Below are 16,423 nucleotides of genomic sequence, written 5' to 3' on the forward strand. Positions count from 1 at the left end.
CTAAAGTCTTAACAATGATAAATAAACAAAACTATTTTAACAGTGGCAGAAAATGGGAAATTCTCTCTACAGCCTCAAACCGCAAAATCAATCCCAGCATAAAATTGGTTGCAAATGGTATAATGACAAACACAGTAAGAAAAGCTGTTACAGCTAGTAACAGCGAACAGTTTCAAAAAAATGCATACAGGAAGTACATGACGTCCTGTTTAATGATCGCATACACGTGCCCCCACCCCCTCCAATGCAGGAATGACTGGTGGAAGGGATCATGGGGTCCCTAAACCAATCAGTGTACCTTAAGGTGTGTCCCCATGATGCAATTGAGCAGAAACTTTTTTTTGCGACAAATTAACAACAATGTTTAGTGACATGCACCGATTGTAACAGTCATGTTTGATCACTGAGTGACTGATCACTCAGATACCCACTGTCCACTATGACAATTTTACAGCGATCGTTTAAACGATCATTCATGCTGTCGTTGCCATGGTAGTGCAGATGGATTGGGGCACAATTGCTGGTCGCTGCTGATCCCCAATCGATCTTCATGTGCATACTTCTCTTATACTAGAATGAGGATTGTTACAGCCAGTAGCCATAATAATTAATAAAAACAAGTAACCATGTTAGATAAAAAGTAAGACTTTGTTGAAATGCCCATGCAATTTCCCACAATGCAAAATTGTACGTAATGCTCTTCATTGGCAACACGCGAGTTTGTTTTTCACCTGTGATTCATGTGCATAACAAAAACTGGTTCTTGGCCGCATGAAATCGCAACTCACGTACAATTCCCATAGACTGCTAGCAGGTGTTGGCAGTCTACGGTGGGAGACAAGCGCGTAAAATTGTTAACGGGAAAACGCCAGTGTTTTCCGTGGACACAAGTGTGGCCTCTTCCTAACTGTGCCTCTCTCACAGCAGTTAGCTCAGATCTGTGTTCTGGGGTGAAAGGAGCTGCTGTGAGGAGTTTGGGGGCAGCATGCACTGATACATTTGGGTGCCGCTATAGAAGAGTCCTGATTTGGTTGTACTGAAAAATGCAGTCTGGAAAAACAGGCAGCCTGGGTGATCAATCATCTACCAAACTCAGGAGGATTTTACGTTCATAAAAAGTAATTTCCAGAGAGGGATCAAATTTGTTTTATCGACAGCAGCTAATGTACCAAAAATGGAGAAAACACAGTGTTGGAAAAATTGCAACAGGCAGCAAGGTTCTTTTTTTCCCCCACATGTAAAAATGTGCATTAGTATGAATGAGCCCATAAACCTTCATGGGCTGTCAGATTTTATACAAATTTTGTGCATGCAAACTTGCCAACTGTGACCCCTTACCTTAATCTAGCTAGGGAAACTCAGGTTAAACCATTTGATCTGAATAAACATTTGGGATAGTGGTACAGTACATATCTGTAATTGAAGGACGCAATTTCAAGTTAGAAATCAACTCTTGCAACAGACAGCCCATTATAGATGTGTGTTAAAGCGGAATATAACCCTGCATTTCAACTTTGCTCTAAAACATTATTTACAGTATATTATATGCAACCAGCATTTTTTTTTTTACTAGACCAGCATTTGAAGGGTTACACAGGGCTTTAAAGTTCCTTGAGATTTCTGCAGACGCATCCGAACCTGAAAAAGATACATTTTGTTTACATAAATGTATCTAAGTGTTGAATGTGACTCATCTCTCTCACTGAGAAGGAGCTTGGAGGACAGCCAAAGAATGTGTAACTGTTTATCAATAGATACATAGAATGTAACAATCTGAACTTCTGCATATCTCTCCACAGAACTTGAAACATCTGTGTTTAACCCTTCCAATGCTGGTCTAGTAAAAAAAATGCTTTTTGCATATAATATGCTGTAAATAATGTTTTAGAGCAAAGTTGAAATGCAGGGTTATATTCCGCTTTAACTTCAGATTAAGCCAACTTGATATACTGTATCTATGAGCTGTACTTGGAAATTCTAAATAGGTACTCAATAGCTCCAGGGACCATTTAAAAGAGAATTGCACCACATAAGGGGCAACTTTGGTAGAACTTTAGCTTAGTTAGGCAGTCTCAGGTTTTCTTAAAAAGCATCCCAATTTATCCAGTGACGGTATTTAGAAATCCAAAATATAATTCTGTATTCACAGTTTAACAGTACGTACCTAGCTACCTGTATATGTCTAGAAATGGCATTCTGTATCACTTGTACTCTACTGCGTGACTTAGTATGGGTCATTTTTTTTTCTTTTTAAGTTTATGTTTGTGCTCTGCCTTAAAGCACACCTGAACTGAGAGGGATATGGAGGCTGCCATATTTATTTCCTTTTAAAGAGAACCTGAACTGAGAGGGATATGTAGGCTGCCATATTTATTTCCTTGGTAACAATGCCAGTTGCCTGTCAGCCCTGTGGATCTTCTGGCATAAGAAGTGTGAGTCAAAAACCTGGAACAAGCATATGGCTAATCCAGTAAAATCTAAATCACAGAACCTGATCTGCTGCATACCTGTTCGGGTTCTGTGGCTAAAAGTTTTTGAGACACTGAATCAGAACTGCCAAGCAACTGGTATTGTTTAAAAGGAAACAAATATGGCAGTCTCCATATTCCTCTCACCTCGGGTTTACTTTGCTCAATACCAGTTGCCTTGCAGTCCTGCTGATCATCTGCTTCTAAAACTTTTATCTAATACTTTTAGCATAGACCCTAAACAAGCATCCAGATCTTACATTTCTGACATAAGTCTAAAAATTAGCTATAGGCTTGTTTCAGATACTACTGCAGCTAAAGAGATCAGCATGAATTCTGGGCAACTGGTGCAGTAAAAATCTTTTTATATTAACCACTTCTCAACCACAGTTTTTTCCCCTTAAAAACCAGAGAAAATGTAACATCACGATCCTTCATTCATTCGCCAATATCTTTATTGTTACTTATCAGACCAAAATGATCTATATATTTTTTTTGCCACAAATTAGGCTTTGAGTGGTACCTTTTGCTAAGAATGATTATCTATGCATTTTAAAGGGAATAATAATAATAAAAGTTTAAATTGTGTCCTTAGTACAATATATGGCAATACTATTTTATCTGGAAATAAAGGTGTATTTGTTTCTGTGATTGTTAATACTATATTAATAATTACGAGCCTTTATTTGCAAAAGTAACAGTAATATGCCCTCATGACATTCAGCGCTGCGTAATATGTTGGCGCTTTATAAATACAATAAATAAATGACATATTAACCACTTGCCGACCGCCCACTACCAATAGGTGGCGGCAAAGTGGCACCCCCAGGACCACGAAATGCAGATCGGCGGCGGCACCTGGGGAACTAACTAGCCGGGGATCGCGCACATACATGCGCGCGCATCCGCCGGCAATAGTCTCTGCCCACCTGCGACGTCAACCCGCCGGCCAATTAGCAGCGCCGGCGGGTTGTTAACCCCCGATCTGCCCCGTAAAAAGTGTATAATACACTTTGTAATGTATACAAAGTGTATTATACAGGCTGCCTCCTCCCCTGGTTGTCCCAGTGATCAAGGGACCACCAGGGGTGGAGGCAGCTGTGCATGTAAACACACACACTGATCCGGCCCCCTGATCTCCCACAGCACCCCTCAGACCTCCCCTGATCACCCCCTCAGACCACTGTTTACACCCAATCACCCCCTGTCACTGTCAACCCTATATTTTAGATTAGGTCCTAAACTGCCCCCTGGGGGCTCCTGATCACCCCCACACCCTCATATCCTCCCCAGACCCCCCCCCCCAGAGTACTGTATACATATATTCTCCCCTGTAATCACCCACTGATCACCTGTCAATCACCCATCAATCACCCCTTGTCACTGCTACCCATCAGATCAGACCCCAATATGACCCTTGCGGGCACCCAAACACCCGCCCACACCCTCAGACCCCCCCTGATCACCTCCCCAGTGCATTATTTACATCTGTTCTCCCCTCTAATCACCCCCTGTCACTGCTACCCATTATATCCATCATATCAGAGCCTCATCTGCCCCTTGCGGGCACCCAATCACCCTCCCACACCCTCAGATCGCCCTCAGACCTCCCTAATCACCTCCCCAGCGCATTGATTGCATCTATTCCCCCCTATAATAATCACATCCTGAGACACCCATCTTTCACCTCCTGTCACCCCCTAGCATACCTACCCATCAGATCAGGCCCTAATTTGCCTCGTGTGGGCTCCTGATCACTCGGCCAAACCCTTAGATCCCCCTCAGACCTCCTTCCAATCACCTCCCCAGTGCATTGATTGCATCTATTCCCCCCTATAATAATCACACCCTGAGACACCCATCAATCAACTCCTGTCACCCCCTAGCACTCCTATCCATCAGATCAGGCCCTAATCTGCCCCCTGTGGGCTTCTGATCACCCGGCCAAACCACCCGCCCCACCGTAGTGACAGAATTTTTTTTTCTGATCACTGCAAAAAACACTGTACAATAACTGTGGTGCTGTAAAGATCAGTTTTAATTTTTTTTTTTTTATCAAAACTCAGTGACCACAGCTTTCTACTTCATAAGTACCTCCCTTTTGCTAGGTAGGTGCTCTTTTTCCTGGGTAGTCTCAGAGGAATACCCCCTAAATTTAGCAGTCCACCATGGCAAAAAAAAGGGGTATTCCGCTGAAGAGGCCGCCGAGATTCTGGCCCAGTGGGGTGAGTGCGATTGGGAAGCCTTATCCGATAAATCATCCGGGTCAGAATACGAACCGGTGAACAGCAGTGGCTCTCTGACCAATAGCAATGACGAGGTTGAGGTCCCCGCTAGAGCCAGGCATACCACACCCCATGTCACTGGACCGCAGGATCAGACTCAAGGGCAGCAGCTGATCTGAGTTTTCTTGGTGAGGCATGCACCAGCAGCGTAGCAACTCCTGGACCTAGCACCAGTACTACTGTAGACCCTGGTGAAGTGGCGAGCACCAGCATGGTAGTAGAAACTGGTACGGTGGCACATGCATTAAGACCCGAGTCGCAGCCACCAGCAAAAGTATTTGGTTTTTTTTGTAATGGTGTCATTTCTTTTTGATAACTATAGGGTAGGGTTGTAAGGGGTTACAAATTAATAAAAATGTATGCATTTCTATTTACAATAGAGTAAATAAAGGATGGAGTGCATTTTTACTTTTTGGCCACAAGATGGTGCTACCCTTAATTGCCAAGTACTGTAAACAACACACAAAAGTATTAAAGGAAATCTAAAGTGAAAATTAACTTATGGTCTAATGATTTGTATGTGTAGTACAGCTAAGAAATACAACATTATTCGCACATATATGAGTCTCATATTGTTTCCAGTACAGGAAGAGTTAAGAAACTTCAGTTATCTAAGTAAAAGAGCTTCTGTTAGCTTTGCGACTTTATAAAGTCATTGACGGTACTGTCTTTTGAAGCACTTATCTGGTTTCTTCTTTGTTTATGGTTCTTCTGCAGAGAGAAGTTCAAAGGGTCAGTAGCCTGCTCTGTGAAATCATTTAAATTACTGAGTGTTTTTGTGGAAACTGCAATTATTAGAGAATGATGCAGTCATAAAAAAGCCATATACTTGTAAATAAAACTATGATACCATTTTCTTTTCTACTGATGTTCTATTAATTATCTGTACTACACAACCAATTCATTATATCAGGATTTTTTTTTCCGCTTCAGTGTCACTAAGTGTAACAGGGTTTTACTTTTGTTTTGTTAATAAAAGCCAACGTCTCACTGCCACCGGCTCTCATTCATCACAGGCACTGTGATCGGGTTTGGGAACAATCTGTTCCCATTCACCAATCACAGAACGCTGGGATTCTGACCAAAACGAATGTCAGCAGTGCGGCGGTTGGAAACAGTGAGGTAAACTAACGAGTAAGTATATCTACGCCCCTGATACTGAAGTGAAATCCGCAGGGGCATACCAGCGGTTGGAAAACTGTTAAACTTTAAAAAGAGACTTTGTAACAAAATTTTCAGCCTTATTTATTTTATCCTAGAAGTTCCCATACCTGTTCTAATGTGGTCTGGATTACTGCAGCCTTTTCTGGTTGCACTGTCTCTGTAATATAGATCTATGGTTATTTTTTTTTTTTGTAAGCACTGCCTAAAACTGGCGATTAAAAGCCAGGATCGCGTCAGGGAGCGGTGGAAACGGTAAAGAGGGGTCCAGGAGATCCCAGTGACTCGATTGGTATGTTTTTTTATTGTACAAATTGGACAGTACAGATTCTATATAAGGGACCTGACCAAGTAGTTTACTGTATCAGAGTTTGGTTGTCCATTGTACAATATTCATACAGGCAAATTTTCAGGACCTAGGGCAGGGGTCGGCAACCCGCGGCTCCGGAGCCGCAAGCGGCTCTTTTTCACTTTTGCCGCGGCTCCTAGACCGCGGCTCAGTCGCGGCTCCGGTGCTGCAGGGCTGCCCATTCTGACACTACACCGGTAGTGAGTGTCAGTGGCTGCGGCGCACTTGTTACATGTGCGCGTGTGACGTGTGCTGCCAGCTGGCCGGCAGCCTATCAGAGAGGCCGCCGGACCAGTGCAGGGCTTCGGGCGGCCATTTTCCCGTAGCCCTGCAGTGTAGTGCAGGCAGGACGTGACGTCGGGAAGGAAGGAAGAAGAGCCGAGGGAGTTGCGCGCCACAAGGAGGTCGGGACCGGAGGTCGGGACAGGAGGAGATCGTGACAGGAGTACTTCTGACTAGGTGAGTAAATGGGTTTTTCTTTTCAGATCTGCTGAAGGATTTGTGCATATTGGGGTCCATATCTGCTAACGATTTGTGCATATTGGGGTCATATCTGCATATTGGGGTCATATCTGCTAACGATTTGTGCATATTGGGGTCATATCTGCAAATTGGGGTCATATCTGCTAACGATTTGTGCATATTGGGGTCATAGCTGCTAACGATTTGTGCATATTGGGGTCATATCTGCTAACGATTTGTGCATATTGGGGACATATCTGCTAACGATTTGTGCGTATTGGGGACATATCTGCTAACGATTTGTGCATATTGGGGACATATCTGCTAAAGATTTGTGCATATTGGGGACATATCTGCTAACGATTTGTGCATATTGGGGACATATCTGCTAACGATTTGTGCGTATTGGGGACATATCTGCTAACGATTTGTGCATACTGGGGTCATATCTGCATATTGGGGACATATCTGCTAACGATTTGTGCATATTGGGGTCATATCTGCATATTGGGGTCATATCTGCTAACGATTTGTGCATATTGGGGTCATATCTGCATATTGGGGTCATATCTGCTAACGATTTGTGCATATTGGGGTCATATCTGCTAACGATTTGTGCATATTGGGGTCATATCTGCTAACGATTTGTGCATATTGGGGTCATATCTGCTAACGATTTGTGCATATTGGGGTCATATCTGCATTTTGGGGTCATATCTGCTAATGATTTGTGCATATTGGGGTCATATCTGCATATTGGGGTCATATCTGCTAACGATTTGTGCATATTGGGGACATATCTGCTAACGATTTGTGCATATTGGGGACATATCTGCTAACGATTTGTGCATATTGGGGACATATCTGCTAACGATTTGTGCATATTGGGGACATATCTGCTAACGATTTGTGCATATTGGGGACATATCTGCTAACGATTTGTGCGTATTGGGGACATATCTGCTAACGATTTGTGCGTATTGGGGACATATCTGCTAACGATTTGTGCATATTAGGGTCATATCTGTTTTATAATGGCTTTGCGGCTCCCAGTTTTTATTCTCTTTTCGGAAAACGGGTCCAAGTGGCTCTTTGATTCTTAAAGGTTGCAGACCCCTGACCTAGGGACTGAGTTTATTATAGCCAGATGTTTATTATATCAGAGTTCACTATATTCTACTGAACTGTTTAAAAGAATCCCTCTCAGTTCAAGTGTCCTTTAAAATGATAAAAAACACACCACAAAAGCATGTAGAACACCAATATAAACAATAAGTCTGACTTGCTTCAAACAAATTCTGTTCCAGAAAACAAAGAATAGTATTGAATAACTGCAACTGAACAGCTGAACAAGAGTTAAATCCATGTTTGTTTGCAAAGTATAAATGAAAACAGATCCAATGGGGATAGCAGTCTTGTCACCATCTGCAACCCTGCAGCTGCTCACCTGATTTACTGACAGATTCAAAAAAATACAGATGGCGCACTACAGCAACATGATTGAACAAATTACCTGAGAACGTCACATGTTTGACCTTAAAAAGATGTACAAACTTGCTAATATTACCTTTCAGAAAATACTTTCCTTACAAAAGCATATCATTTACTGGATTGTGCCCACAATGAGTAAAAAGGCCCCAGCACCTCATAAAACATGCAAACATTTCTACTGTGGCTAGATACTCAAGATGTCATAGTTAAAGTTGTTTTACTACTTTGACTTAGATACATATATTCCTCACTTTGAACCAATGTTGTAGCAGTACAGTATTGTCAAATATCTTGTAATAAGAAGATAAAAAGTAATGCCCCTTTTGGCAAACAATACACTTAGAATGACAAATCGTACAAGGCTGGTTAGTCAAATAAGGTTCAGCTAGATAAAGACAGGTAAAAGTTACTGTAATGCTAGCTACACATGATGCAATTTTCTTACAGATTTATTGTCAGATTGATTACTTCCAACATGTCCAATCTTATTTCTAAATGATCAATGATCAATTTTCCATTCAATTCTATGAAAAATGGTTCCGAAAATCAATCAGAAATCAGATCGGACATGTTGGAAGTAATCGATCTGACAATAAATCTGTAAGAAAATTGCATCATGTGTAGCTAGCATTAGGCACAGGAGAGATTGCGTTTACACAAGATCACTTGTTAGTAAATGGAGAAATGTCATGCACTTTTTTGCGTAAGATAAGCAAACACTGCTCTTCCTCTATAGAACAGTGTGCAAATGCTAAACTGGTTGTAGGTGCTCCAGACATAAGACCACCACACATCATCACATGACTCTTGACAAGGGGGGAGTTATTAGTATCAGATTTCTACCTGGATATCCATGTGCCCCCTCAACATTAAATCAGATGTCACCACGCACCTGATGCAATGAGTCCCACAGATTCAGTACAAAGCTATGAAAAATATCAACTGTGCCCTGTCCCTGCTCAAGGTATGCATGAAGCTTTAATGTACTAGGTTATATCAGATACAATACGGATTCTACAGTCTTGCCAATCATATCACATCTTTCTCGTTTGACATTCTATCTGAACAGTTCAAATAATTTTCACTCTGTTTACCTTTATCCTATAAAAAAATTGAGAAAATCTCAATTGTATAGTGTATGGCCAGCTTAAAAGGTACCGGAAACAAAAAACAAAAAAAAGATACCTTAGTAGAGGGAAAGCCTCAGGAAAGTCCAGAGGCTTCCCTGGTCTTCCTATGCCCCCTCGTTTCTGCACTGGGACCCATATTTACAGTCTTCAACATTATTGTAGAATATTGCCTGTGGCTGAGCTCCCCTCAGTGTGAAGGTAAGCCCACATTGCATAGGTGAGATGTTCAGCCCGTGCAGTAGTACGGAGGTGCTTGTGCACAACTTTTTCCTAAGTGCGCAAGTATATCAGTGCTATTGTGCAGGCACACACCCAACTGGCACCTGTGCACTGCAGCCACACTCGTACACGGAGGGGACCGCGACTGTGAAAATGAATGGAGTCCCAGGCTGACAGCAGAGAGGTTGTTGAGGATTGGGGAAGTGTCTGCAGCATCCACAGGCTTCCCACTACAGTACATCTACCTTTTTTTTTCGGCATCAGATTTACTTTAAAGAGAATCTGTATTGTTAAAATCGCACAAAAGTAAACATACCAGTGCGTTAGGGGACATCTCCTATTACCCTCTGACACAATTTCGCCGCTCCTCGCCGCATTAAAAGTGGTTAAAAACAGTTTTAAAAAGTTTGTTTATAAACAAACAAAATGGCCACCAAAACAGGAAGTAGGTTGATGTACAGTATGTCCACACATAGAAAATACATCCATACACAAGCAGGCTGTATACAGCCTTCCTTTTGAATCTCAAGAGATCATTTGTGTGTTTCTTTCCCCCTGTTCTCATGCACTGAAGTTTCAGGCTGCTCGTTTCTTCCTGCAAACAGCTTTGCCCTTGTCTGTAATTCTTCAGTATGTGAAAGCCCAGCCAGCTCAGAGGAATATTTATCCAGCTTGTAAAAGATAAGAGAGAAAAGAGAAGCAGCCCTAATCTAAATAATACACAGGCAGTGTGCATAGAGGGGCCTGGAAGGGGGAGTTCATAGCAGAACCACAACACTGAAGAACTTGGCAGCCTTCCAGACACAGGCCGACAAGTCTGACAGGGGAAAGATACATTGATTTATTACAGAGACTGTGATAGTAGAAAGTGCTGCAGTAAGCTAGAGCACATTAGAATAGCTTTTGGAACTTGTAGGATGATAAAAAACAGGATGCAATTTTTGTTACGGAGTCTCTTTAAAGAGAACCAGAGACGAAGCACCCTCATGTATTTTATTACATTTATCAGTGGGAACATGACAGTAAACACCTACCCTGCTTTTAGTTTTATTCTTCTCAGTCTAATCTATCTGTTATCAACTGTGATAAGAATCCACCGACTATTCAGTCGAGGTTTGACCTGGAATCATTATAGCTCAGTCACTCTTCTGTGAAGTCTTTTCAAGCCCAAGCCTTCCCCCTCCTGGCTCAAATTTCATGCTTTACATACTGAGAGCTGTGATGATATGGGAGGGGCTGATGCTTCAGGAAAAATCTCTGTCTAACAGACAAGTGTGGCTGTGTGATCTGTGTGCTCTGTGTGTGCAGCCTGTCATTATTATCTACTGTATGCAGTTTCATTACTATGAGAGACACTTCCTACAGGCAGCCACAAAGCATACCAGAATAATAAAGTTGAAAGCACACAGATGAAAGCCTACAGCAGCCCTTCTTGTCTATAGTCTCATATAGCCTATACAGCACATCCAGAACACCTCAACCTGGAACAGAAGGAATATGAGCCGGCGGCCATATTGGATATTTCCTGGAGGAATAATGGATAAAAAGCACTCAAAAAGGCACACCAGAGTGGCGAAATTATCGGGTAGAGCATTTATTCTTTACAAGCTATCAACTGATATGTTTATTTTGTGTGAATCGTTCCATCTCTGGTTCCCTTTAAGTAAAATCTCCTGCCAGAAGAATACTATAGAAAATGTGCCACTTGTTAGCATCTATATTCTAGCAAGACTCCCTGCAATCCCAACAGAGATATTTCTTAGTCATGTCTGTGCCAGCAAGGCAAGTCATCATGTCATCATTAGAAACACTCTGCCTTATTCTGATAAATGGGTATTTGTACCCTTTTCAAGACAAAAGCTAGTACAAAACCTACAAAAAAAAAATGATTTATAAAATCCTTACAACAAGTGGCAGAATGTACCGGTATTTCTTTTAACAAAGCAAACCTTTTCCTTTAAATGACATAAAGTAAAGAGGAATAGAGGAGAATGTAAAACACTTTTTGGGGATAAAAACATATTGGTGTCGGAGTCCAAAACCATTTATGACTGCTAAACCAATCGCCTGAAACACACAAAAACGATGTAATACAGTCTCACATTTTATACCATACTTTTATCAACATTCTATAACTTCTTTAAGAAACCTTATTCACTTTTAGGCTGGTTTCACACCAGGACGTTGCGTTTTAGGGGACGTTATGGTCGCATAACGTGCCGCTAACGCAACGCCTGGTGCTCCCTGCTTTGGACGTCAGAGTGAGCCACGTTGTGCAGCTCACTCTGGCGTCCGTGATGCCGTGATGCGCACTCTTGGACGCATGCGGCATCACGTGGTCCCGCCGGCCAATCGCCGCACAGAGCGGCCGCTCCAGGAAGTAAACACTGCACGTCACTGAGTGCAGTGAATATTAATTAGCCATGTGCCTGGCCGCTCTCAGCTCCTCCCCAACGTTACTGAGCATGTGCAAACAGTCTAACACGGCTCTGCCGCTTACAAAGTACTGCATGCAGTACGTTATATTATGGCGCAGCGTTACACTGTAACGCAAAGTGGGCACTGTGAACAGCCCATTGATTTTTCATTGCTGTGTGGTGGGCTGCGTTACAGGCTGCTCTAACGTGCGCCTGTAACGTCCCACTGTGAAACCAGCCTTAAACTAAAAGCTATATATTTGACCATTAAAAACTGACAATATTTACTATAAACATTCATTTTAAACAGTTCAATAATCTGTGCTGTTGCATCACAAACTTGGCCGTGTGAAGAGCATATTAAACATTTCTTTTAAAATTACGCAGCTTGAATAGATTACTAAATGATAAAGTGTCTACTGTGTTCCCTCTGCTGTGCCCTTGCTGATATTTCTTGGCAGAAGTTATTATTTTCCCCATATAAAAGGGCATTCTTGGCTAATAAAGCATTTCCTTTGACCTTGTCTTGCAGGGCCTTCCAGGACACTACAGAAGTGATGACCTGAGGAGTGTGTCACTGAGGTTTATCATAAATTTCTTGCTGGTTTTAAGGTTTGGCCAGTTGGATTTCTGCCCAGTAAAGTATTTGATGAAGCAATTGTTCATAGAAGGAACAGATGGGCACATAGCCTGAGCAACAAAACTGCAGGAGAGCTTTTCTAATTACAGTACCTCTTTTTCAGCTCCGCTTATTTATTGTATCCACTTAAGACATGTGTGCAGAACACACAACTTACAATCTATACTCTTTGATCCATTAATTCATCGGTCTCAATCTGATCAAGGCATACATTTGTATTTTTCTCACTAGTCACAAACTGGGTTATTTAATTGCCCCTTTGTGTCATGATTTATAAGCAGAGAAAGCATTTAGCAGCAGATCTACTATCACGAGCAAGCACAGGATATTTAAAATGTATTGCATAATTTTGGCAACTAAGAGTCTTCCAGTGTAATAAAAAGAACATTGATTACAGAAGTGCAGAATGAGGCATAGATATTGTAAACAGTTCTCAGCCAATTCCCAAAATAAAACTTACTTTGAGAACATTCTAGCTTATAGACACACAGTACTAGTTGTACCCAAACAGGATTACAGGCAGTGCGCAAAAAGATCCAACACTGCAAAATGCAATTGTTAACTGCTTAGTGATGCAATTTTGCAATGCGATTTTTAGAAGGAAATTGCATTTTTGCAAGCTAAATCACTCTGAAAAATGTTGAATGTAGTAGGTTTGTGGTTTGAACCAAATCGCAGTGCTGCTGTTTGAATATTCTCATAGATTAAAGCCTTTAAAGAAAAGGAAGGGAAGAAAATCTCAACCCCATCATCCTTCCATTAGTTAGCCCACCACTGCTCAATACAGCAGAAAAAACCAACAACAGCAACAAAAAAAACTTGGCACATTCCTGCAAATAGACAGAAAAAAGTAACCTGGCTGCAAAACGAGAATGCAGGATAACCTGGGTTCAGGGTGGGTGTGCAAGATAATCCGGGTTCAGGGTGAGTGTGCAAGATAATATGGGGCCCGTGTAGGATGGGAGTGCAGTATACACTTGATGCAGGATGGAGACTGCAGGATACCCTGGGTTCAGGATGGAGACTGCAGGATACCTTGGGTTCAGGATGGAGACTGCAGGACACCCTGGGTTCAGGATGGAGACTGCAGGATACCCTGGGTTCAGGATGGAGACTGCAGGATACCCTGGGTTCAGGATGGGGACTGCCGGATACCCTGGGTTCAGGATGGAGACTGCAGGATACCTTGGGTTCAGGATGGAGACTGCAGGATACCCTGGGTTCAGGAAGGGGACTGCAGGATACCCTGGGTTCAGGATGGTGACTGCAGGATACCCTGGGTTCAGGATGGGGACTGCAGGATACCCTGGGTTCAGGATGGGGACTGCAGGATACCCTGGGTTCAGGATGGGGACTGCAGGATACCCTGGGTTCAGGAAAGGGACTGCATGATACCCTGGGTTCAGGATGGGGACTGCAGGTTACCTTGGGTTCAGGATGGGGACTGCAGAATACCCTGGGTTCAGGAAAGGGACTGCAGGATACCCTGGGTTCAGGATGGGGACTGCAGAATACCCTGGGTTCAGGATGGGGACTGCAGGATACCCTGGGTTCAGGATGAGGACTGCCGGATACCCTGGGTTTAGGATGGGGACTGCAGGATACCCTGGGTTCAGGATGGGGACTGCAGGATACCCTGGGTTCAGGATGGGGACTGCAGGATACCCTGGGTTCAGGAAAGGGACTGCAGTATACCCTGGGTTCAGGATGGGGACTGCAGGTTACCTTGGGTTCAGGATGGGGACTGCAGGATACCCTGGGTTCAGGATGGGGACTGCAGGATACCCTGGGTTCAGGAAAGGGACTGCAGTATACCCTGGGTTCAGGATGGGGACTGCAGGATACCCTGGGTTCAGGATGGGGACTGCAGGATACCCTGGGTTCAGGATGGGGACTGCAGGATACCCTGGGTTCAGGATGGGGACTGCATGATACCCTGGGTCCAGGATGGGGAAAGCAGCTTACCCTGGGTTCAGGATGGGGAAAGCAGCTTACCCTGGGTTCAGGATGGGGAAAGCAGCTTACCCTGGGTTCGGGATGGGGAAAGCAGCTTACCCTGGGTTCGGGATGGGGAAAGCAGCTTACCCTGGGTTCGGGATGGGGAAAGCAGCTTACCCTGGGTTCAGGATGGGGACTGCAGAATACCCTGGGTTCAGGAAAGGGACTGCAGGATACCCTGGGTTCAGGATGGGGACTGCAGGATACCCTGGGTTCAGGATGGGGACTGCAGGATACCCTGGGTTCAGGATGGGGACTGCAGGATACCCTGGGTCCAGGATGGGGAAAGCAGCTTACCCTGGGTTCAGGATGGGGAAAGCAGCTTACCCTGGGTTCAGGATGGGGAAAGCAGCTTACCCTGGGTTCAGGATGGGAAAAGCAGCTTACCCTGGGTTCAGGATGGGGAAAGCAGCTTACCCTGGGTTCGGGATGGGGAAAGCAGCTTACCCTGGGTTCAGGATGGGGACTGCAGGATACCCTGGGTTCAGGATGGGGACTGCAGGATACCCTGGGTTCAGGATGGGGACTGCAGGATACCCTGGGTTCAGGATGGGGACTGCAGGATACCCTGGGTTCAGGATGGGGACTGCAGGATACCCTGGGTTAAGGATGGGGACTGCAGGATACCCTGGGTTCAGGATGGGGACTGCAGGATACCCTGGGTTCAGGATGGGGACTGCAGGATACCCTGGGTTCAGGATGGGGACTGCAGGATACCCTGGGTTCAGGATGCACCTAGGTTATCCTGCACTTCCATGCTTTACCAATGTTATCCTGCTGTTTTTTTGTTGGAAGGGTGTAAACAATTTTATATTTTTTAATCTTTTATTAATGTAGCACAATTTCATATTTTATTTTTAGTGGGTATATGGAAGCGTTTGTTGTTTTGTAAACACTATTAAGGAGTTTAATGCATTTTTTATGAAAACATTAAAAACATTTTGGCACTATAATCATTTCAAATAGTAATGTGATAATGTCATATATTAATTCTACAAGCTCTGCACTTTTAGAAAATGATTAGTTTAGTAGATCTGTACTGAACGTTCAGTCTGTAATCCGCGCTTCTTTGACACAAAAAAAATGTTAAAACTGGCTCGGACAGCAGAAGGGCAATTTGGGAAGATGATCTTGACAGCAAAAGGGTTAAGCACTTCAGAAGATAAGCAAGCCCTATATACTATAACTGTACGATAATAATAATGTTCTGCAGGTACAGAAAAGCCTTTTATTTTCCAATTACAGGCCAAGTTTATGTGGACATTTTGAACACAGACTGCCTTCTTAAAGAAAAACTCCTGAGTTAACCACTTAAGTACCAGTGTTCTCTGCCCCCTTAAGAACCAGAGACCGCTGGTCCCGATGCATAATGGATGAATCGCCGCACGTTGGGAACCTGGGCCACCCACTCTTCCGTCTCTATGACTTTCTCGATGACGGCAGAGTTCCTGTGAGCAGGTCAGGAGCCGCTTTCATTTGCTCCTGACCCTGTCTTTCAATGTAAGCCTATGTGAGTTGCTTACATTGATAGACATGGCCAGGAGCCAGTGAAATTGGCTCCTGACCCGCTCACTGGGCTCTACCGTCCTAGAGACAGGCAGAGCAAGTGAGCTGCGACGGGACACGGCGGGGATTAAACGGCGAGATAGGCGAGAGTGACGAAAATGGCAGATGCGCGCAGCTGCGGCTGATTGAAAACTACGCCCTGCCAGCCAGGTAACCACCAAAACAGGGTGTAGATTTCAATCAATGTGGTCCTATGTAACTCATGTTTCACGTGTTCTTTTGGATGCCAATTGCTGC

The 16,423-nt window shown here is 43.6% G+C and overlaps 1 protein-coding gene across 1 annotated transcript in view; it reads right to left on the reverse strand.

Annotated features, from left to right (window-relative positions):
• The window catches only part of LMBRD1 (LMBR1 domain containing 1), a 289,978-nt gene that overhangs the window by 13,566 nt on the left and 259,989 nt on the right, over positions 1–16,423 (reverse strand). The window lies entirely within an intron of this gene.

This window comes from Hyperolius riggenbachi, chromosome 4 (genome assembly GCF_040937935.1).
Source record: "Hyperolius riggenbachi isolate aHypRig1 chromosome 4, aHypRig1.pri, whole genome shotgun sequence".
NCBI lineage: Eukaryota > Metazoa > Chordata > Amphibia > Anura > Hyperoliidae > Hyperolius > Hyperolius riggenbachi.